The sequence below is a fragment of the Lactuca virosa genome, chromosome 9, assembly GCF_052849685.1.
Source record: "Lactuca virosa cultivar CGN04683 chromosome 9, Lactuca_virosa_CGN04683_v6, whole genome shotgun sequence".
Lineage (NCBI taxonomy): Eukaryota > Viridiplantae > Streptophyta > Magnoliopsida > Asterales > Asteraceae > Lactuca > Lactuca virosa.
The window spans coordinates 16,158,123-16,182,388 of NC_136434.1; the positions used below are offsets into that span (position 1 = coordinate 16,158,123).

The 24,266-nt window shown below is 38.4% G+C and overlaps 1 pseudogene across 1 annotated transcript; it reads left to right on the forward strand.

Annotated features, from left to right (window-relative positions):
• Window positions 1-8,213: 8,213 nt before the first annotated feature.
• Window positions 8,214-10,316, forward strand: LOC145136745 (putative inorganic phosphate transporter 1-7 pseudogene; annotated as a pseudogene). Its single transcript, XR_013720698.1, has 2 exons — window positions 8,214-8,461; window positions 8,558-10,316. The product of XR_013720698.1 is annotated as a putative inorganic phosphate transporter 1-7 pseudogene (transcript).
• Window positions 10,317-24,266: the final 13,950 nt, after the last annotated feature.

Consider the following 24,266-nt stretch of genomic DNA (forward strand, 5'->3'; position numbering starts at 1 on the left):
AAGATAAGTTACCCAATTAATACAAATAATCAATTTTAATCAAATAAGGAATTTATTATCTAATCAATTGGTTAATATCTTTTGTTTTTGGCAAGGATAGTCTCACAAAATCATAAAAATTCGAATTTTATCAGTAAAAACAGATTAGGCAACTATTCCATAGCAAAAACAGCAAGAAATCCCGATATATCCTCTGTCAGACGATCCGACTCGCCGAGCCACTCATAGACTCGCCGAGTAGGTCCGACTCGCCGAGTGCATGAAGTGACTCGCCGAGTCCAGTCGAACAGAAGCCATAAAAATGATTTTCAGCATACAAACAGTTAAAGCATCACATACAACAGAAACCAATCAAGGCTCTGATACCACTAATGAGTTTTTAAGCATAAGAACAATCCTATGTGCTCATACAAACCCTAATGCTTGGATCTAGGTTTCTCTATTGTACATGCTTTGAATCCAAGACTTGCAAACCCTAATCTAGCATACATAATTCGAAAATTAACTTATTACATCAGATCTAGATGTTTACCTCTCCAATAGTAGCTTGAATCTTCTTTTCTTGAGCTTAGAATCACAATTGTAATTCCTCTAATGGATCACAAACACCACACAAGCAAGAAGGCAATTATGAGAGAGGAGAGATGATGCTAAAATCGGCCCTAGGGTTTCTCTTGGAAGCAAGTAGCCGAAAATTGGATCCTTGGGGTCTTATTTATAGTGCAGGCTGCTAGGGTTTCAGTCTAAACCCTACTGGATACCTTAGCCACCAAGTAGCCTAAGGAACCTTCTGGAATAAGGCCCTTGGACGAAAATATGATGATCCTTCATCATAATTTCGTTCCCCCTTAGTCCATTAGGTTTCCCAGCCCAAAACTCAACTATCACACATTTAATAGTTTATGCCCCTTGTTTAATTAATCTCTTTTAGTCACCAAATTAGCTCCTAATTAATTTATGACTAATACTAATTAAATAAATATGATTTCTCCTTTAATATATTATTCTTATAATATATTAATAAACCATAATATCCTCTCTCTCATATCAAATTACCTTGTCAAGTTGCTTTGGTGAAGGCAACCCAAAAGGACCATGCATAACCGGGTCAAGTACATACCAAATATAGTTACGGGCTTAGACACTAATCCAACAGTTGTATGTGAGAGAGGTAGTATCGCGTCATGGAGTACCGATCTCGATTGTGTCAGATCGAGATGTACGTTTCACTTCCGGATTCTGGAAGAAATTCCATGAGGAGTTGGGAACGAGGCTGCATTTCAGTACCGCGTACCAGCCACAGACGGACGGGCAGAGTGAGCGGACGATTCAGATGCTCGAGGACATGCTTCGAGCATGTGTGTTGGACTTCGGAGGAAGTTGGGACACGTACTTGCCATTGGCTGAGTTTTCTTATAACAACAGCCACCATTCGAGTATTGGTATGCCTCCCTTCGAGTTGTTGTATGGGAGGAGATGTCGGACTCCCATTTGTTGGGGAGAGGTAGGGCAGTGTGTGATGGGTAGCACCGAGATAGTGCTTCAGACGACTGAGCAGATTCAGCAGGTCAGGCAAAGGCTGTTGACAGCTCAGAGTTGCCAGAAGAGTTATGCGGATCGGCGACGATCCGAGCTCAAGTTCCAGGTGGGATACTTCGTTCTCCTGAAGGTATCTCCTTGGAAAGGAGTAATCCGATTCAGGAAGAGGGGCAAGCTGGGACCCCGGTACATTGGTCCGTTCCGGGTGACAGCGAGGGTAGGCAGTGTAGCGTACCGTTTGGAGCTACCTGCGGAGTTGAGCCAGATACATGATACCTTCCACGTGTCTCAGTTGAGGAAGTGTATAGTCGACGAGTCGGCAGTGGTGCCGCTGGAGGATATTCGGGTGGATGCGAGCCTTAATTATGTGGAGAGACTGATCGCGATCCTGGATCGGAAGATCAAGGTCCTGCGAAGCAAGGAGGTGCCCCTGGTTCAAGTCCAGTGGCAACATCGGAGAGGGTCCGAGTTGACTTGGGAGCCGGAGGCGGAGATGCGGGAGCAGCATCCTGAGTTATTTGCGGAGCGAGACTTCGAGGGCGAAGTCTGATTCTAGTAGGGGAGAATTGTAACATCCTGATTCCCGGGTATTCTATGTTATGCATTTATTTTAAGTTTTGAGGAGGGACTCGACGAGTTGACGCCTAGACTCGTCGAGTAGGATCGCGTTTTGCTGACTGGATTAATGAATGGACTCGACGAGTCGATGGATGGACTCGACGAGTCCGCGCTGTGGACAGAAACCCTAAGTCTTGGGGCATGTGCCCTATTTAAAGACCTTTATGGCCTTCATTTGCGGCCACTACACCCCTGAGAAACCCTAGAGAGCAGGGAGAAAGCTTGTAGTGCAAGAGGAGGGCTAATTCATCATTCTTTGGTGTGTTTTAGCAAAGAGAAGGAAGGATTTCGAGCTAGGCTGACTTGTAGGACTCAAATCTTCCATCATTTCGTTCAGAGCTGCTGTGGGAGGTAAGGATTCATGTCTATCTTCATTTGAGTAATAGATTTCATGAATCTAGGGTTTCATCTCTTCACTTTGGTAAGAGATCTAGTGTGTGTGATGTCCCCTTGTGACAATATTAGCATATCTGGACCTTGAGAGGTCCAAAGAGTCCCTATTCTTCAGCTTTATGCAATCCTTTATGAGTTTTGGGGCCTAGGTTATTATATTAAGGGTTATTTTGGCATATAGAGATGATAGTGTGATGCATGGGCCTAAAGTTCGAACCTTTACGTGACTTTCGAGTGCTAGAAGGCCAGATCTACTAGTTGGTGAAGCAGATCTGACCTCAGAAGGTCGTTTGAGTGTTGCCATGGAAGGAACTCGCCGAGTCCATAAGGGACTCGACGAGTCGAGTCGGGTTGACCCGCGATTCATAACCAGTGGTGGCTCGTCGAGTGGAAGGTTCGCTCGGCGAGTCGAGTGAGGTTTAGATAGACCCAGAGGACACACTTGGACTCGCCGAGTCACCTATGTGCACTCGACGAGTCGGGTCAAAGTTGACCGTTGACTTTCGTTGGCTTTTAGGGTCCAGTGAATGTTTGGACTTTTGAGCCATTGGAGGGGTAAAATGGTCTTCTACCCTCCTGAGAGAACTTAGAGAGGGAGTAGCCTAGCCTTTGAGAGTCGTATTGATTGGAGTAATTATTTTATGTGATTAGGCGGAGGCTAGATCAGTATTTCCGAGTTCGAGATTTACCGAGTTACCCGAGGTGAGTCTTCTCACTATACATTACCTAGAGTGGTATCTATGTGCATGCCGGAGGGTCTTACGTGTTATATGTATGATAAGTTTATGTGCATTGTGATATATGTATGCTATGTGTTGTATAGACCAGACTGGAGGGTCCAACGATTTAGACCGGACCGGAGGGTCCAACGAGCTAGACCGGACCGGAGGGTCCAACGAGCTAGACCGGACTGGAGGGTCCAACGAGCTACGGGACTGGAGGGTCCCGCTGAGACACTTTGACCAGAGGGTCATACCGGGTTATAGCCTCGAGTGGCTTATGTGTTGTATGTGGTATTTTGGGGAACTCACTAAGCATTTATGCTTACCGTGTTATGTGATATGTGTTTTAGGTACCAACGAGGATCGCAGGAAGGCGCCGTCATGATTTGTACACACTGGCAGGGGATTATGTTTTGAGATTATGGGATATGTTTTATTATGATAACATTGGATCATGAGATTCTGGGAATATTATATATGTTTTTATTATGTTGAAAAATGAAAACATGCACTTGTGTTTATCAATCAACGATGCCGGACTTTTATTCTTTTCTGATAAAAGCACCTGAATTTTACCCAATACTTCCATCATATCACAATGAAACTGTTATAGAAACATCAAAGGAAGATCAAATTTGCAATATAATTTGTTTTGGAATTAAAACTACAAAAATCAACTGTATTAAAGGACAAAAAAATATATCTTACTATAAAACAAAACAAAATAATGTAACCATAAATAATGATAAATGACAACCATTTAATGACCCTCAATTAAAACCCCATTTTTCTTGACAGGTGTTTCAACAAGAATTGAAGACTCAAATAAATAAATTTGTTATTTCTTAATCAGTTAATTATAACCGAACACGTATTTTGCAATAATTTTAATTTTTAGGTTTGTATTTTAAAATTTTCACATTTGGGAGCTTATAAATGGAGAGGATTACGATTAGATGTAAAAATAAACCACCTTAAGTTATATTTTGTAACATACTAACTAATGGGCCAAACTATTGAAAATCATGTATATTCGGTTGCTCACAGTCTATTAGTCTGTTCCATTTAATAAAATCTTTTTATTAGTTAAATAACTTTTGTTATTGTTGCAAACTTGCAATTGGTCGGCATTTGGAACGCATATCTGATTTGGGTCAGGATCTGGCCCCAAACAGTAAAAAAAATAAAGCATTCCTTTAAGGAAGAACACATTTATAGGCCTCACCAATCATACCAGTTGCCCCATTTAGAGGCTGACGCTTGGACGGATTAGACTTGTGGGTTAGTTTGGTTTCAACGCAACTCAAAAACACTTTAAAAAAATTGTATTCTTGACAGATTTTATTCTCTCAAATTTCATATTATGTGATCCCGAATCCGAATTTCTTGTTCTCGACTCTCATATAAATATTCTCATGTTCGGTAATATAGCCCTGGAAATGTTTGGTTCGTCACACATGGGGGTTGCTTTATTTAATATATTACGAAATGAAATCAATACTTATAACTTAGAAAACAAAGTTTGTACTTTGTTGTACATCATTTGACAATTGTTCTCATAATGTCGCAGCGGTAAAAAAAAAATGTTGACCTATAAATCTAATATAAAATGTCCATTGTATACACTTTGAGCCGGTGGAAAGTACTGGAGTATTACAAATTTGGGGCTATGTTAAAAAAAGTTTCAAAAATCTATCACTAGTAGGCATATAAAGTTTTGTATAATGTCGTTGTTGGGGCTTTACGTGTATGTAGTTTATGTTTCTCCTTTTCACACTCTTTCTGATCAATTCAAACCACTCCACTTCTATAAATCGAGTTAATTACTCCAGCGAAAATTGAAAACCTAGAACCTAAAACGAAGTTACTTTTCTAACGTTTTGTGATAGTTGGCAATTTCTAATGTGCGTCTCTGCACGATGCAGTGAGGTGATAGTGGTGGTTGATGGTGGTGACCAAGGCGGGGATAAGGGAGTCGCACTGATGGAGGTAGAGAGAGGGGAGTCACATGGATGGAGGTAGTGGGCGTGTCATGTGTAACCGAGGGTCGGAGAGAATGGATATTAGGTTAGAGCTTGTACTAATTTAGTCCCTGTAGTTAGAGTTTTTACTAAGTTAGTCTTTTTATTATTTTAGACCAATGATGGTCATATTTATAAAACTAACAACCAAGTTGAGATTTAACGACGAAAGGACAATTCATGCAATATTTGGAAATCCTTCATCTTATCTGGTGTACATCTTTATAGAAATATCTCTTTCGCTTCATCAAAGGCTATATATATATATATATATATATATATATATATATATATATATATATATATATATATATATATATATATATAGTAAGGGAAAGGAGACAAAGATGGGACACGATGGAGTCAAGGTGAGGAGAGAGAATAGGAGAATGAGAGAGGATAGAGATATGAAGGACAAGTTGGAGGGAGACCGAGGTAGTGGTGGTGGTTACCAAACTGATAAAGGTCGGAGATGTAACTGGTAGTCATCGACGTCGATTAAAAATCTAAATCAAAGTGATAGATGGTGATGGTGTGTGTGATTACCAAGAAGGTGGGCATCAATATCGGCGCCATAGCTAAACGGAGGCGGAGTCGTAGGTAAAGCATTGCGGTGGACATAAATTGAGTCGAAACGAGGCCTACCGATGATGGAGATGGAGATGTCAGGGCTTTTCTTTCAAAAATTATAGAAATGATCCATTAGCACCACAAGAAATAAGCCCTTTAGGGACGACAGTTTTAGCGACGTCTTCTCCCTTTAGCGGCGACACTCGAATCTGTCGTCGCGAAAGTACTCTGTCGTCGCTAATGCTGTCGTCGCTAAAGGGAGTCCACCGACGATCCTCTTGTGCCACACGCCATTTAATCGTGACCGTAGGCTGTTATAGTGATCCATCGGTTAGGGTTTCATCTGGTGGCAAGTAATAGCGGCGACGCTAATTGCGACGAAAAGTCGCCGCTATTGTTAGCAATCCGTGTGACTTTAATCGTGACCCTTCAATTATTTTTAGATCGGACGGCTACTAGGCACCAGAGAATGGCGCGTGTTTTTCCCTCCAACTTATTGGGCGTCATTGAACAATCGGATATGTGCGCGGTATAGAGACCGCAAAAATATTGCAAAAAACCCTTTGATTGATTTTGCAGGGGATGTGGAGGCAGCAAGGGCTCAAGCCCCTACGGGTATGGATCGGCAGCGTTGGAATGCTACTATTGACTATTTCTTAACAGAAAAACATCAAAAACGATCCGCTGGAAACAAAGAATGTCGGAAGAAGCAAGTAGTGAAGAATCGTGGAGGGACGTGCAACTATGGTAGTGCTTGTTTCAAGAAAGTAAGTTACAATAATGCTTATTCAGTTATAACATATTTTTTAGTGTTTATTCAAATATAACATATTTTGTAATGTTAAACATAATTTGAATAGACTTGAAGTATTTCATCGTGCGCTTGTGAATAAAAAAGGGGAATTTGTTGATCATTTCGTTGAAGAGCAATATGTAAGTTATTATTACTTAAAATTATCGTAGTAGATTGTTGATTTTTTTTGTGTTAGTTTTAACGCATATTAACAATCTTTGTGAAATACAGAATGTCTTAGTTGCTGAGGTTGCTCTACAGACTCATCACATAGCCGACTCTGGTGGTGATCCAGACACTATTGATTGGATCGCAATATTTGAGAAGGTGTTGGGTACACGAAGGAGGCATGTGAGAGGCATTGGGCCTAAACCTTCTTTAGCTGCGGGTACAAGTGCTTCATCCCAATGACAGTCACAGTCACAAGCACCGCAACCAACACAAGTACTTGTGACTTAAAGTGTTAACGACTTAATTCATTTGGTGCTTTAATGGTTTGATAGTTTGTTGAATTGTTAATGACTTATTGTGCTTGTGACTTAATTGTAGGATGTTGATATTAATGCTTTTCTTCAAAACCCGGCATTTGTGATGTCCATTGGAGACATTATCCGCTCCTTTAAAAACCAATTCAACAACGAGGAAAACAATGATGGGGAAGACGAAGACAAAGACGAAGAAACATAGTATTTCTTGTTTTATGTTATGGATGATGTTATTTTGGATTTATTAGATAGTTTATGGATTATATATTAGATGTTTATGTAGAATTTATTAGATATGTAATAATTTAATATGGTATGTTTGATGTTTTATGTAATGTGGTATGTATTTATTTATGTATTTTTATCAAATCTGCATTTTATGTTATAAACTATAATATCATAAAAAATATGTTTTTTCTCAAAAAAAAAAAAAAAAAAAAAAAAACCATTAGCAGCGACACCTTTAGGGACGACGTGCACTAATTGCGACGACACATAACTCCAGCAAGCTTTGCCGGAAAAAATCTGGCCAGTGGTCGGAATATCAATAGAGACGACAGAAATATCGACGCCACAGGAGTATTAGAGACGACAGTATTTGCGACGACAAACGAGTATTAGCTACGAGGTAATTGCGACGACGCTTTAGAGACGACATGTCGTCGCTAATACCTTTAGCGACGACATCTGGAATCAATTGCGACGACATTTGTCGCCGCTAAAGGCTAGGTTTTTTGTTGTGTAGGTTAACAACAATGTCAATAAAAAAGAAATTAAAAGGGGGGTACATTTGTCTTTTCACATGCTTTTAACACCGGAAGTTAACAGGGATTACCCTCGTGGACCACCGGTGAAACAGTTGCAAACCATATGGACCACCCATGTCAAATATCCAAAAGTATGACTAATAGTGTGAATTTTAGTATACCATATGGACCACCCATGTCAAATATCCAAAAGTATGACTAATAGTGTGAATTTTAGACACCCAAAGGACAAAATGTGTAATTTACTCTTATATTTCTATCACATTGGTACAAGCATTTACGGGTACGAAATATGATCATATCAAATCCGTTGATATCTTTCTATATTTGAACACCTAATCACGTAGTCGACTGAAAGCGATTATATTTGTATCACATTTCTGGGTACGAATATGATCATATCCGATTCATTTGTATTTTTGTATGATTTGACTGGGTTGTTGGAGAAGCGAAAATAATGAGAATATGCCGCTTAATTTTAGTTTCAATACTCTTTTTCAATACTATAAATAATCACAATCTGCTTTAACTTCCATTACAAGAACAAAAACAGGTATATCAAAATTTTCCATCATTTTTCATTTTTTTAATTGAATACATGCATGAATGAACTCCATTGATCTCATATATATGTATTGATTTTTCTTAGGTTCTTTGAAGAAAGATCCGTCAATGGATCCGTCGACCGGGAATTTACAGGTCCTAAATGCGCTCGACGGAGCAAAAACACAATGGTACCACTTCACGGCGATTGTCATCGCCGGAATGGGGTTCTTCACGGATGCTTATGATCTGTTCTGCATCTCTCTCGTCACCAAATTGCTTGGCCGTATTTACTATCACAAAGAAGGATCGCCAACGCCGGGAAGTTTACCACCTGAGGTCTCTGCCGCCGTGAACGGTGTTGCACTTGTCGGAACCCTAGCCGGCCAGTTGTTTTTTGGGTGGTTGGGTGATAAACTGGGAAGAAAGAAAGTGTATGGAATCACGCTCATGCTGATGTGTCTTTGCTCCATCGCCTCCGGTTTGTCGTTTGGCAGCCACCCAAAGGGGGTGATGACTACTCTTTGTTTTTTCCGGTTTTGGTTAGGGTTTGGGATCGGTGGTGATTACCCCCTCTCAGCCACCATCATGTCGGAATATTCCAATAAGAAAACCCGTGGTGGGTTTATAGCGGCGGTTTTTGCCATGCAAGGATTCGGGATCTTGGGAGGAGGAGTGTTTGCCATAATGATATCGGCGATATTTAATAGCAGATTCAAAGCACCGCCATATGAAGTAGATCCGATAAAGTCCACGGTACCAGAAGCTGATTACGTTTGGAGGATTGTTCTAATGGTCGGAGCTCTTCCAGCACTGCTAACTTACTACTGGAGAATGAAGATGCCGGAAACAGCCCGGTTCACTGCTCTGGTGGCGAAAAACGCCAAGAAAGCAGCTTCCGACATGTCTAAAGTTCTTCAAGTCGACATAGAAGCTGAGCAAGAGAAGCTTGATGAGGTGATGGAGGATTCAAAACACAGTTTCGGGCTTTTTAGTAAAGAGTTTGCCAAACGCCATGGCCTCCATTTGCTCGGAACTACGAGCACTTGGTTCTTGCTTGATATCGCATTCTACAGTCAGAATCTTTTCCAGAAAGACATATTCAGTGCCATCGGATGGATCCCTCCGGCAAAGACCATGAACGCAATTCAAGAAGTTTACAAAATCGCGAGAGCTCAAACTCTCATCGCCCTTTGTAGCACAGTCCCTGGATATTGGTTCACCGTGTTTTTGATCGACAAAATGGGACGATTTACAATTCAACTCCTCGGATTCTCGATGATGACAATCTTCATGTTTGTTTTAGCATTCCCTTATAACTATTGGACTCATCCCGAAAACAACATTAAGTTCGTAGTTATCTACTCGTTAACTTTCTTCTTTGCCAACTTCGGGCCAAACGCCACCACATTCGTTGTCCCGGCAGAGATTTTTCCGGCGAGACTGAGGTCGACCTGCCATGGAATATCAGCAGCATCTGGGAAACTGGGAGCGATAGTTGGGGCATTCGGGTTCTTGTACTTGGCTCAGAGTAAAGATCCAAAGAAGACGTCCGAAGGGTATCCTCCGGGAATCGGAGTGAAGAACTCGTTGATTGTGTTGGGTGTGACCAATCTTCTGGGAACCATGTGTACTTTCTTGGTGCCAGAAACGAAGGGGAAATCCCTTGAGGAAATGTCCGGCGAGAACGAAGAGGAAACCGGCGAGACACGAGCGTAACTGTCGGTGGTAACGAATCGAGCGCCTCATAAAAATTCAGGCCACTTATTCGAAGTTTAGGCGTTAGACTCCAATTAGTCAATTACTAATTTAGCCCCTAATTAGGTGCACTAGTTTTGATTTAAAAACTTATTATTTGGCTTTCATTTTTTGTTCTTGGTTTGCATTTTTATTAGGAATAGTAAGGATCATGGTACCTATTTTAGGTGAGAAATTCTATTTCGTTTATAACTCTCATTAAACTTATTATGAAATATATTACAAAAATGTAAAACATCATCAATTTGTCCCAAGAAAACGAACACACTCTTGAATTAAATACTTTTGGTAATCAAAATTCAAAACGTAATAATGTAAAGTCCAAATACTTTATTTCATTTTTTTGGTAAATCAAAATATAAGAACAAAACTTTCAATAAAAAGAGTAAAAAACTTGGGAGGACAACACGGATTTGCAATGGGATTCAAAGGCATGGGTCCATGACATGAGGGGTGGGAAGTGGAACAACATTAATGAATAACTTTTAGTCATGTGGATTCATGTTAGGGGAGTCGTGTAGCTATTGTTGAACTCCACATCAACAAAAAGGGGGAGAAGAAACCCAAAAGAAGAAGAGAGGGAGAAGGGAGGGACGGGTTGCCGAGTGGGGGAGAAGGAAGGAGGAAGAAGGGAGGAAGAAGAAAGAGACCCGACACATCTCTACCGAGTTGCCGAACCGAGCTCGGCATGCCAAGGAGTCGGCCCGGAGGTCGCCGGGCCTATTGCCGAAGCCACTCCGTCCAGCCTTATATTGTATAAATTATGAAATTTAATATCAGTTTTATGCAAAACCGTTTAACTTTAAATTACTTATCATTTATTAGCGTTATATTTAGAGCTAATGTTAACAAACTATGTTCAAAATTAGTCACCGAGAACTATACGCATGATATTACAGTCTATATTTTATAATGATAAAAGTCGTTAATTATACCAATACCCGTTTACAAGTTTTGGGTGCTTAGTGCACATTTGGAACCGGAGAAAGGGAAATTTATGGGATACTTTATCACTGAAAATGGAATTCAACGAAACCTAACGAAAATCAAAGATTGGAAAGAAACGCCAAGTCAAATTGGATTAAAACACATGTAGGCCTCGCCCGACAAACTAACCGCCCTTGGTCGTTTTATCGCCAAATCAACAAAAAAAAAATCCCTTCCTATCTTCCAAACACCAAAGGGGTGCATAAAGAAGGCATACTGTTGATCAGCCACATAAGTAGGGGGAAAAAACTTGTAGCATGATATTGTTATATTTATACATATATTTGCGCAATATTTCAAAACATTTTAGCTATAATTTGGTTTAATACAAAGATATTTGGTACTTATAAAATATAAATTCTATTTTGTAGCCAAAGAACGACATTCTCGTAAAAAGAGACCAAAACGGAGTAAAGCTGGAAACTTGAAGGATGGAGCTTCCATCAAGAAGAAGAAGAGAATAATTGTGTATAAAAGGAAATTCCCACAACGTGGCATTCCTTGGTCCACGACATGGCCATAAGAACCTTCTCAATTGACCATTAATGAAGCTTGAGGAATACGTGTATGGAATAATTTTCACGGTGTGGCGATCATATGGTCACGACGTGGAAGCTATAATTTGGAAAGTATAAATATCGGTTTTTAGGTCAAAATTTGGGATGCATTCACAAAGAGCTGTTGTTTTCTTCGACTAAAAGCAACCAAGAACCCTTGGAGACCTGATTTCAAGTGAAGAACAAGAGTTAGAGAGATTGAAGTTCTAAAGAAACGTAAAAGTGATAACAACACAAGATTGCACAACATCAACAACTCTCATTCAAATAAGAACTAGTTGGTTTTACACAAACTTACAGAAAAAAACCTCTCTACAGGATCACTCAGCACTCTACAATTTATCCTCACTACAACCCACACCTAATCTAACACTCGATTAAGATGAAGACTGAAGAACAGACGAAGAACCCTAATCTTTCAGAGAGAAAAGAAGCTAAACACATATCAATTACACCAAACAAATGACTCGATTACTCTAATTAACACATACACACGAGAATATATACTTCGGATCAATCATGGATCAAATACACACCAGATTGTCTTTGACCCGTAATAATCCGACCTGGAAAAGATCCGTGTGTCAAAAGAGCTTAACACAAAATGAGTCTCACTCCAATGAAATGATCATGTAACAACTTTAGTCCTTCCTGCAAATAAGCATAACAAACCAGGTCCAATAATTTACAATAATAACCCTATACTATAAAATAAATAACTCGAAAGGATACATAAAAGGATATTATCAATGATAAGTTTGCAAGAATTATATTTCACATATTTTAATAACCCCCCTCAAACTTAATCATTGATAATAATCATTTAACATTTTCCTTGAAACGGATCTACAAGACCCAACCTTTCACACAAACAGGGGCGGAACACAGCAACTATAGACTGGGGGCCGAAGGACTGTGTTGGATTTATGCATGTTAATAGACATCAATTAAGTAGAAGTATTTTCATTAAAAGATACATATAAGATTAATGACTTCTATTTTTCTAACAAAGTTAACTAACATTAAAAAAAAATTCAAAAAATTAACTTTGAAAAAACCAAAACTAATAACTATACAAGTAAAACATATAATCAACCAAAGTAAAAAACCAATAAATCTAAATTATCAAACAATTCAACATTAGAATGATAAAAACATGTTAGGAATATTATGATCTAATAAACAAATTGATATATATTCTATGAATATAGACTGCACAGCCTATTCTTACATCTCATATCTCTTTGAAGTATGGCATTATCATATCTAGGTATAGGCATTGAAGTTATCATGCTTTAATAACTGAAATCATGATACACGACAACACATATAGAGAGAGAAACAACACCACCATCTATAGGAATATCATCACCTACTGTTTCACCTCTTCATATTCTTTCAAAAAATTTATGCAGTTTCATCCTACTGTTTCACCTCTTCATATTCTTTCAAAAAATTTATATAGTTTCATCAAAACATAGAAGGATAACCGGAGCCAAAGCCAACATGAGAGAGAGAGTACCTACAATGAAAACAGATAAGTGTTGACGTTGATGACTAATGGTTAGAGTGACGAAGTAGATGGCACCGGTCGAAGGATTGTTGCTGCCGGTCAGTGGTGAAACACTAGAGGCGGAGAAGGTGAGTCAACCACAAGGGAGATAGAGAACAACAGAGAAATGTATATGAATGAGTCTGTGACAAGAGATGGCTACGATCCCGTGGTGGCGTCCGACCATGAATGATTAGGGTTTCCTTGGTTTGTTTTCTAAGATTTTGAAACCAAACATTTTTGTTATTTGGATATTTTTTTAGTTTTCATCTGATTTTGAGATTTATCATGTGCTAGGATGAGACTTTTAAGATTCAAATTAGTCTTTATTGGGTTTTTTGATTTTTTGAATTTTAAATGTTGCCCATCTTTTTGAATTGTTTCATATTTCTTTTCAAAACATGCACGAAGTTATCTGATATAGTTCAAAATTTATGGAATTTTGTTATTATTGGGCTCAAAAGCGAGGGGGCCATGGCCCCCCTCGACCCCTTAGACGGTCCGCCGCTGCACACAAACCATTATGTTGCAATACTCCCAAAGACTTGGTAAAAATATTTGTAATGTTGTGAGCATAATCAACCTTAGAATTTTCCACAACACCTTTAGATATACGATCTCTGATTAAATGAGTATCGACATCAAAATGCTTAGTTTTCTCATTGAAAACAGGATTAAGCACCAACTTAATTGTAGATTCATTATCACAAAAAATTGGCACAAGACTTAAACCTTTGATTCCAAGATCAAACATAACTTTTAGAACCCACATAACTTCACAAGACACCATTCCAAGTGCTCTATATTCAGATTCCATTGAAGAACGAGAAACAATTTCATGTTTCTTGCTTTTCCACGAAATCAATGTTTCTCCAAGAAACAAAGAATAACCAGTAACATAATGACTATATGCAAGCCACTTAGCCCAATCAGCATCTACAAACCCATTTAGGATTAAATTGTTAGACTTAAGTATAAATATACCTCTCTCAGGATTAGATTTCAGATAACTAAACAATCTTAGATCAATATTCAAGTGACATTTTCTAGGATTATGCATAAATTGACTTAAAGCTTGAACTGTATACGAAATATCAGGTCAAGTAATAGTCAGATAAATCAACTTCCCAATCAGTTTTTGAAAACGACTAATATTGTGTAATAAAACATCATTTTTATCAATCTCATCACTTCTAACAAAAAAATTACATTCCAATGGAGTTTTAACAGGTTTACATCCTAACATACAAAAATCATGAAGTAATTCTAAACAATACTTCCTTTGACTTAAAAAACAAACCTTTTTCAATATCAACAACTTTAATTCCCAAGAAAAACTTTAAACTTCCAAGATCTTTGATAAAAAAATTTAGACTTTAGAAAATCCTTAACAAGATTAATTTCATCAACATTATTGCTAGTGAGGATAATATCGTCCACATAAACAAGTAAAAAGACACAACAACAAACCTTGTTTTAAAAAAAAAATCATTAATACTCTGAACAAACCCATATTCAGAAACAGAAGCACATAGTTTTTCATTCTACTTCTTAGGGGATTGCTTAAGCCCATATAAATATTTTAACAATTTGCAAACAGATTTATCACCCTTATTATAGTAACCAAGAGGCAAAGACTTATAAACATCTTCATATAACTCACCATACAATAAACCATTATTAATATCCAGTTGAAACAACCTCCAACCAAAATTAATAGCAAGAGTAATAGCAGTCCTAAAAGTTACCATTTTGACAACTGGAGAAAAGGTTTCTTCATAATCTATCCCCTCTCCCTGATTATACCCTTTAGCAACTAATCTGGCCTTAAATCTTTCAACCTTACCATTAGAATTATATTTAATTCTATAAACCCACTTACTACCAATAGGTTTTCTATCAGAAGGTAAATCACAGACAACCCATGTTTGATTTCTACGCAAGGCTTCCATTTCCTCATTTATTGCATGAACCCAATTAGGATCCAAAACTACTTCATAGTAAGATTGAGGTTCAACAATTTTATTAAGATTTGTAACAAAACATTTATTCTCAAAATTTAAAAAAGAATAATTTACAGATTTTTCAATTCCATATTTATATTTTCCTTCAAGTATATAATCACAAAATTTTTTAGGAAACCTAGATTCACGAATAGACCTTCTAATAGGTAAAGACTGATTTTTATCAGAACTAGAAGAAGTAAAATTATCCTTAGAACTTCCAAGAGACTCAGAAGTAGCCATATCAGGTTGCAAGTTGTGCATATCACAACTCTCAATAGCATCCTGAGCAGAATCAGTTGCACCCAGATTATGATTACCATTCTGATTAACATTAGTTGCATTAAGAGGAGGATTAATGTTCAATTCGCCATCCTGATTGCTACTATTAGAGTCACTATTAAATTGATCATCAATAAGATTTTCAGAAGAAAGAATTCCATCATTGGAAAATGGGTCTGTAACATCCCAAAATTCATAGCCAGAAATTTCATTTTTAATTAAGTATAAAACCATTAGTATGAAACATCTATAGTATCAACTCATTTCATAATTAAAAACCAGTATTTCAATAACTAAAACATGTCATAGAAAAGTATTATCAGAGTACAACTCCAAAGATCTCATAATGCGGAAATCATAGTGTGATGTGCTGCGTCCTGTCGGCTCCGTTCCTTTTGAAAAAAAAGTACCTGAAACCAAAACTGTAAACCGTAAGCACGAAGCTTAGTGAGTTCCCCCATCATACCACATACCATACAAATAACATACTGTCAGACATATTTGGGTGCCCGACCTACCCCTTCAGTCTCTTTCAACCGGTAACCGCCTAGCATATCTGGGTGCTGGACTACCCCTTCGGTCTCTTTCAATCGATAACCGCCTAGCATATTTGGGTGCTGGCCTACTCATTCGGTCTCTTACAACCGGTAACCGCCTAGCATATCCGGGTGTTGGCCTACCCCTTCGGTCTCTTTCAACCGAATACGGGGACTATTTCACCCCTACCACTACCATATAGCATCCAAGCCTATAAACGTATAATCACATACTACCTAGCATATCTAGGTGCTGACCTACCCCTTCGGTCCTTTCGACCGGTAACTGGGTCTATCCCACCCCTCCTACCACTATCACATAATATCATAACATACTAGCACATAAAGCATAAAAGATAGTGACATACAAGACAATTATCACAAAGACAATCATCTCTACTATAATCACCTACTAGTGGGCCGACATTGGTGCCTTAAACCCACTTCTACTCGAAGGTAACTCACCTCGAATGCTGAAGCTCGCTGCCCGAACTCCGTAGTTGCTGCCATGACGGCTTCCCAAACTAACAATTTTCAACACAATATTCAATTAGCAACTAAGTTCTAAACCATGAACCATAATCTAATCTTGGGGTAAAATTACCATTTTACCCCTGGCCCAACACGACTCATAACTAGGGCCCAAGCCCAATATATGGGCCAATTTCAATTGGGCCTAAACCCTTACATGAAACTACCCTTTTATAACCCATTCTTTACTTCATAACCCTACAGGGGTCAACCTTAGTCAAAGTCAACATCCAAGTCAAAGTGAAAGTCAACGCTCCGACTTGAATTAACTCGTCGAGTTATCTCCTAACTCGTCGAGTTTCCATGCTCCTCAGAACCATGATAAAACGAATCAACTCGTCGAGTCCTTCCTCAGACTCGTCGAGTTCTGCCCTTTACAGGATCGGGTCAAATCGTCCCAACTCGTCGAGTTCCTTCATGACTCGTCGAGTTTTTTCAGTTTGTTAAGCCCTTCTTAAAGGATTAAGCTCCTATCCTTACAATCTAAGCTCCATACTTCATATTCATACAGAAAATGTCATTTTAAGGGTAAAGTTTCCAACTTTACCCGTTAATACCCTTCATTAATGGATTTAGCTCAAGCCCTAACTCTTTAAGACCTAAATCTTGATCCAAAAGCCATTAACACTTCAAGCTAAGGCATACAAACAGAGATCTAGACTCTAGATACTTCATGAACACATAAAGTCTTTGGTTTTCTCTCCATGCATGGCCTTTTGGAGCTTAAAAGGCCAAAATGACATCCTAAAGCTTGTATGGGACTTCAATGGCCATAAAGTCTGCACCTTTATTCCATGAAAGCCCTTCAAGGTACTAGATCTGGAGATATACTCATTTGGGACGTCCATTTCCCAAGGATCATGCTATTTGGGCCAAAAACCCAATAAAAGTGAAAATGAGGAGATCTAAGTAATCATTAAGCAAGTTTGAGATTTGCTTACCATAAAATGCTGCAAATGGAGTGAAGTTGTTGGATCTATAACCTCCTTCTTGAGTCCTCAAGCTTCTCCTTCTTCCACAAGTTTCACGCACCTCAGATTTCTCTCAAAAATGACCCAAAACTCTCAAAATTGGATTAGGGTTTCGTGGCTAGGGTTTGGGACAATGGAGGTTGTAAATGAGGCCGTCCTTTGGAGGATAAAGTGTTTAAATAGGGTGAAAAGTCCCAATATTACGGTTTCCCAAACCCAGTCCAACTCATCGAGTTGGTCTTCCAAAACGCGCGGTCCAGCATTCCAACACGTCGAGTTTTCATCCTTGAACTCGACGAGTTGGCTTCTTAATTGAAGTTTTTCTTTCCTTAATTAGTCTTCGGGATTCCGGGTGTTACAGGGTCCCATGAATTATTATTATTGGATATACAGTACTAATGTAGCTCAGATGTTTGATCAGAAAGAATAAACATTTTGAAAGGAAATACAGTCTCATAAAACTTCACATCCCTAGAAAAGAAGAAAATTTTATTATCGAGACTGTACAAATTATAACCCTTTTAACATTAGAATAACCAACTAAGATACACTTTTCAGATCTTTCTGAAAATTTATCATTATTATTTAATATGGTAGCAAAACATAGACATCCAAAAAATCTAATCTCATCATAAACAGAAAGACAGTTATATATCATTTCATAAGGATTTTTCCATTTAGAACAGCTGAAGGAGTTCTATTTATTAAAAAAATAGTTGTCAAAACAGCTTATCCTCAAAAAAATTAGGTAAACCAGATTGAAATAACAAAGACCTTGAAACATTAAGGAAATGTCTGTGTTTTCTCTCCACAGTACCATTTTGTTGTGGAGTGTTGGATTAGGTGTCTAAGGCAAAAACTAAATTAGTATAATCTTTGAATTATTAGCAAAGTCTTTTTGGGTTGCCCTCAAACCTAGTAATTGAATATGATGATTTTTAGAGACAGAGACTGATTTATTGATTTATTATATGATTAATAAATAGAAAGAAATGAATTTATTAATATTTTATGAAGATAATATATTAATTAGAAATAGTATTATTTAATTAGTAATTAATCAGAAATTAATTGGAATTAATTTTGGGATTAATTGAATTAACTAAAAGTGCGAGGAACTAAGTTGTAATTCTTCAATAGTTGAATAAGAGGGGGATTCTAGAATAATTCTAGGTTGGACGAAAATATGAGGCTTCCATAGGGATCTAGAATGTCCCTTGAAGATAATTAGGAAATCAAATAATTACCTAATTTAAGATATTATTATTTTAATCAAGTAAGACTTATCTAGGGTTTTCCTAACAGTTATATATACTGTCTCATAGCTTACAATTTTTGGCCAATCAACTCTTTCTACCCTAGAGACAGCCTAAAATTGACATCCCCTCTCCTCTTTCAAAAGCTTCTTGTTGCTAGTGTTGGGTGTGAACCATCAGAGGAAATACATTTGTGTTGCTAGCTTCTAAGTTATTGAAGAAATGATTCTTGATTGTTTACTACAACAATCAAAAGGTATGTTGTTTCTTCTACAATTTTCGAAATTACCTAGGGTTAGTGTGTTCTTGTTGTTCAATAGAATGTTACATCAATAGTGTTATGACTTAGATCTTTAAGTCGCATGTACCCTTAAGTGTTAAGGATTTATCCGCGTTAATACATGTAAAACCCATTAATGGTATCAGAGCGTATGGTTGTCTAACAATTGAATGTACATTACTTGAACTTGAACAAGGACCTTAAACAGAATCGTCATTCTGTTTCGACACCACGACGTGGTGATCTGCGAATTCGTGCTTTTTTTTTCGTTCGACCACGGCGTGGTAATTTTTTACCACGATGTGGTGGACGATCAGATTCCTAAAATCTGTTTTGCTTAAATTCATAAATTGATTAGGATAATTACCTCAAATAATGTTTTAATTATGTAAGACTGAATAATTATCTTTTCTAATCAGATATCCTTATCTTGAATTTGTGTATTATCCTTATGTTTTAATTATATTTAATTATTTGATTAATTAAAAGATATAGATCAAAAACATAATTGGTTTATTTTAAATTAAATTAATTTCATAATTTTGAAAATTTAATTTAAACCTTGTATTTCTGAAAAGTTTTAAAATACACCTTATATATAATACATTAAAAGTTAATTACTATATGTATAAAATTAAGTCAGTCAAATCGCTAGTGTGCCTCATTCACGAATCCATACTATAAGGGGAGTTTAAGGAAGCAACCTATAAAATGACCGCCATTGGGTATCCATTCCTACCCACCTGTCACGGACGCAAGTTTGGCATTACTCATTGCCCGTGCGGCGTACCGAGGTCCCCCATATAACCCCGATACCAGCCCTCCCATGTTACATACGCCAACTGGTTTCGCCCTGCCATGGGCTTATCAGGGAAGCGGAACTAGCCCCCGACCAGTTGGATCTCTAGAACACTACGACCCCCTTCATAGTCACGCACTTCAGCGACTCGGCCAGACAGCAACGACTAGCATAAAGACGTCCCTTGGGATAGGACGCCCCCTTTTTAACCTAATGGAAAGCTATTCCAGTGGCATGGTCTTTGTCTTCTTGGTCAACACGGTCACGATATATCAGCCTGTGACACTCTCCCACCGCAAAATTGTCGCACGTCCTCGTGCGATGGAAGAGGAATTTTTGTCCTTTCAAAATGGCCTTTCTTCTGATACCAAGTATGACCGCGTACCGCTACACTGGATCCCAACCTTTATACTTCACAGTCGGAATCCTCGGCATGTGGCCACCCCTATTACTTCCTTCAAGGAGGTAGATCATTCATCGGTGTATTGCTCTTGACTTCGCAGCAACCCACCAGCAAGTCCATACTTCTACGGACCCCACGAATATGCACGATCGTACTGGCATATCCTTTCGTCGTTTGGCTCTGATACCACTTGTCACGGATGCAAGTTCGGCATTACTCCTTCCCCGTGCGACGAACCTAGGTCCCCCATAAAACCCCGATACCAGCCCTCCCATGTTACACACGCCAACTGGTTTCGCCATGCCATGTGTTCATCAGGGAAGCGACACTAGCCCCCAACCAGTTGTATCTCTAGAACGCTATGGCCCCCTTCATTGTCACGCACTTCAGCGACTCGGACAGACAGCAACGACTAGCATAACAACGTCCCTTGGGCTAGGACGCCCCCTTTTGAACCCAATGGCAAGCTATTCCAGTGGCATGGTCTTTGTCTTCTTGGTCAACACAGTCACGAGATATCAGCCCGTGACACACCGCTCTCTTGTATGGTGGAGGGTCGTTAGCCGAACAGATTTGATAGAACATAACTTCAGTAATAAGTATAATGACATAAAAAGTAACTAAATATTTTTTTATAAAATCTCATTCTTAGTTACTCTAGGAAAATGTGAAAAGTATGCTAATCCATAAAATTGCACATTATACTTTATAGCAGATTAGTAGTTAGTGGAGCGCGTGTGGTTAATCGGCACACTAATAGTGACTATAAAGTGTAATATTGGGCATCTCGAAAATTATTGTTGATTAATGGAGCACGTGTGGTTAACCGACACATTAAAATGAGATGATAAATGACATCGAGAGTGTCAAGCTAATTTGTATGGTTATTCACATCTTTTTTGTGATCCTCGGTATCCTAGTCACAAATAGAAGAGCATAATATGAGATCAAACATGTCATTGATAGATTCATTGAATCTCAAAAGATCTAGGAATTTCATAGTTCGAAATTGGTGAATTAGTTTTACCTACATTCATAAATTTGCAATAAGATTACGTCATCCATTTTCTTAGTTGTAAATTGTTATTTTGGATCCTAGCCTTAATCATTTATTATGGGTTTAATTATTAAGGATAATTGTCATCTAATTAAAAGTGTTCTTCTTTTTCTATATAGATGTCTACTCATGTTGATGCTTCTGCTCCATCATCTTCTACCCACCACTCGGGTTTCTCCCTACTCTCAATCGTCTCCAAAGTGACTTTTGATGGCCCTAACTATAATGATTGGATGTACAATATCATAATGACTCTTCGCTTCGAGGCCAAAGAATATGTTCTTGAAAAGAAACTCGTTAAAGTCGATAAATCTACTGCTACTCTTGAACAACTAACCTCCTACAGAAAACACTACGACGATGCAACAAAAGTTGTGTGCATCATGGTCGCCACAATGACTCCTGAATTGCAGAGGTTCTATAAAGACTACTGGCCTTTTGAGATGAACAATGACCTTGTGGAAAAGTATCACAAGAGATATCGTCAAGAGAATTTTGAAGTGGTCAAGTCCCTCATGGCTTGCAAAATGAAAGAATGAGAGTCTGTCTGCAACCACGTGTAGATAATGGAAAGATACGTGAAGCGCCTTGTCAAGCTCAATGTGCACTTTGACGAGGAGTTGGCCATTGACATGGTCTTAAACACCTTGCCAAGTTGTTATGATCAGTTTATATTAGCTTATCATTTGAAGAGCACAGAAACCACATTGGCCTAACTCCACAACTTGCTACAGACCACTGAGTCGCGATTGAAGGGGAAGAATTCGGCCGTTCTCTCCATTGAAAATGGTAAAGGGCAGAAAAGGAAGGCTTCTCCTAAAGCTAACTGCAAAAACAAGGCCCATGCAGGGTCATCAAGCAACAGGCCAAAGGAGAAGCCCAACTCAGACATTCCAGTTGTTAGTGACCCCAAAGATGTCATTTGTTACTATTGCAATGACACGGGCCATTGGAAGAGGAGCTTCCCCAAATACTTGCAAGACATCAAGGATGACAAGGTGAAGCCATCGTCGGCAGGTACATACACTATTCAAACTAATAACTCACCATCTACTCATTCTTGGGTTCTTGATACAGGATGTGGATTTCATATTTGTTCTGATTTGCGTAGGCTAAAAGAAAGTGAAGAGGTGGAGCATGGAAGGATGAATCTGATCATGGGAAATAGGTGATCTTCTCCTGTTACCGAGAGTGGAACTTATCGGCGTGTGCTTAGTAGTGATGTTAGGATTAGTTTAAATGATTGTTGTTATTCGTCAGAAATGACTCGAAACTTTATTTCATTTCATGCATTGTTTAGACAAGGTTTTCGCTATGCTTTTAATGATTTGAATGGTTTAATTTTAGTTTATAAAAATGGTGTTTTTATATTTGAAGTTTTACCTTGTAATGGTGTGTATGAAACTGTGATTTGTGTTGATAGCTTAGGCAATAGTGTATTTCATATTGATTTGTCTTATGATCTAGACAAGACATGCTTGTGTCATTGTCGTCTTGGGCACATTAACAAGAAATGCATCGCCCAAATCCAAAAGGATGGAGTCTTGGAATCTTTTGACCTAAGGCCAAATGATTAATGTGAATCTCGTCTTTTGGGCAAAATGACAAAATCACATTTCACTGGATCTTGTGAAAGAGGTGAGGGTTTGTTAGACCTCATGCACACAGATGTGTGTGTACCCTTCAGATCCACCACTAGAGATGTTAGTCGATTTTATATAACATTTACATATGATTATAGTAGATATGGCTATATTTACTTAATCAAACATAAATCAGAAACCTTTGAAAAGTTCAAAATGTTTAAGCATGAAGTCGAGAATCAATTAGGCAGGAAGATAAAGATGCTATGATTTGATAGAGGAAGAGAGTATCTTAGTATCTAGTTCCACGAATACCTCAAGGAATGTGGAATAGTTTCACAATTGACTCCTCCTAGAACACCACAACTTAATGGTGTAGCTGAGAGGCGCAATCGAACCTTTTTGGACATGATTCGTTCCATGATGAGTTGAGCCACTCTTCCCATTTCCTTCTAGGGGTATTCCTTATATACAGTTGCCCATATCCTTAATCTTGTCCCTACTAAAAAGGTTGTCAAAACACCTCACAAAATATGGACAGAGAAAGTTCCCTCGTTAGCACAGTTCAAAGTATGGGATTGTGAAGCTTTCATTAGACGAGAGACTTATGACAATCTAGAAGACAGAAGTGAGAGATGTATTTTCATTGGCTACCCACAAAAGTCTTTTAGATATTTTTTTCTATAGGCGTAGTGAAAACGTGGTCTTTGTAGCACGAAGAGGAGACTTTCGTGAGAGAGAGCTCATATGCATAGGACAGTGGGAGCACAATTGAACTTAAAGAGATTCAAGAGTCAACCAATGAAGGAACCTTAGAAGACACTAGCACTCAACCATAGCTGCCTTTCATGATTATGCAATTTGGCAGATGGATGTCAAAATTGCTTTCCTTAATGGGAAGTTGGCTAAATATGTTTACATGAGTCAGCCAGAGGGTTTTGTTGATGAAAAGTTTCCTAATAGAGTGTGTAAGCTTGAGAAATCCATATATGGATTGAAACAAGTATCTCGCAACTGGAATCTTTGCTTCCATGAAAAAGTCAACGAATTTGGTTTTTCTAGGAGTGAGGATGAGTCTTGCGTATATGTCAAAGCTAGTGGGAGTATAGTAAGTTTTCTATTATTGTATGTTGATGACATACTACTCAAGGGAAATGGCATTCCAACCTTGCAAGAAGTGAAATCTTGGCTTGGAAAGTGTTTCACTATGAAGGATCTAGGAGAGGCTGCCTATATTCTCGGGATAAGAATTTTGAGAGA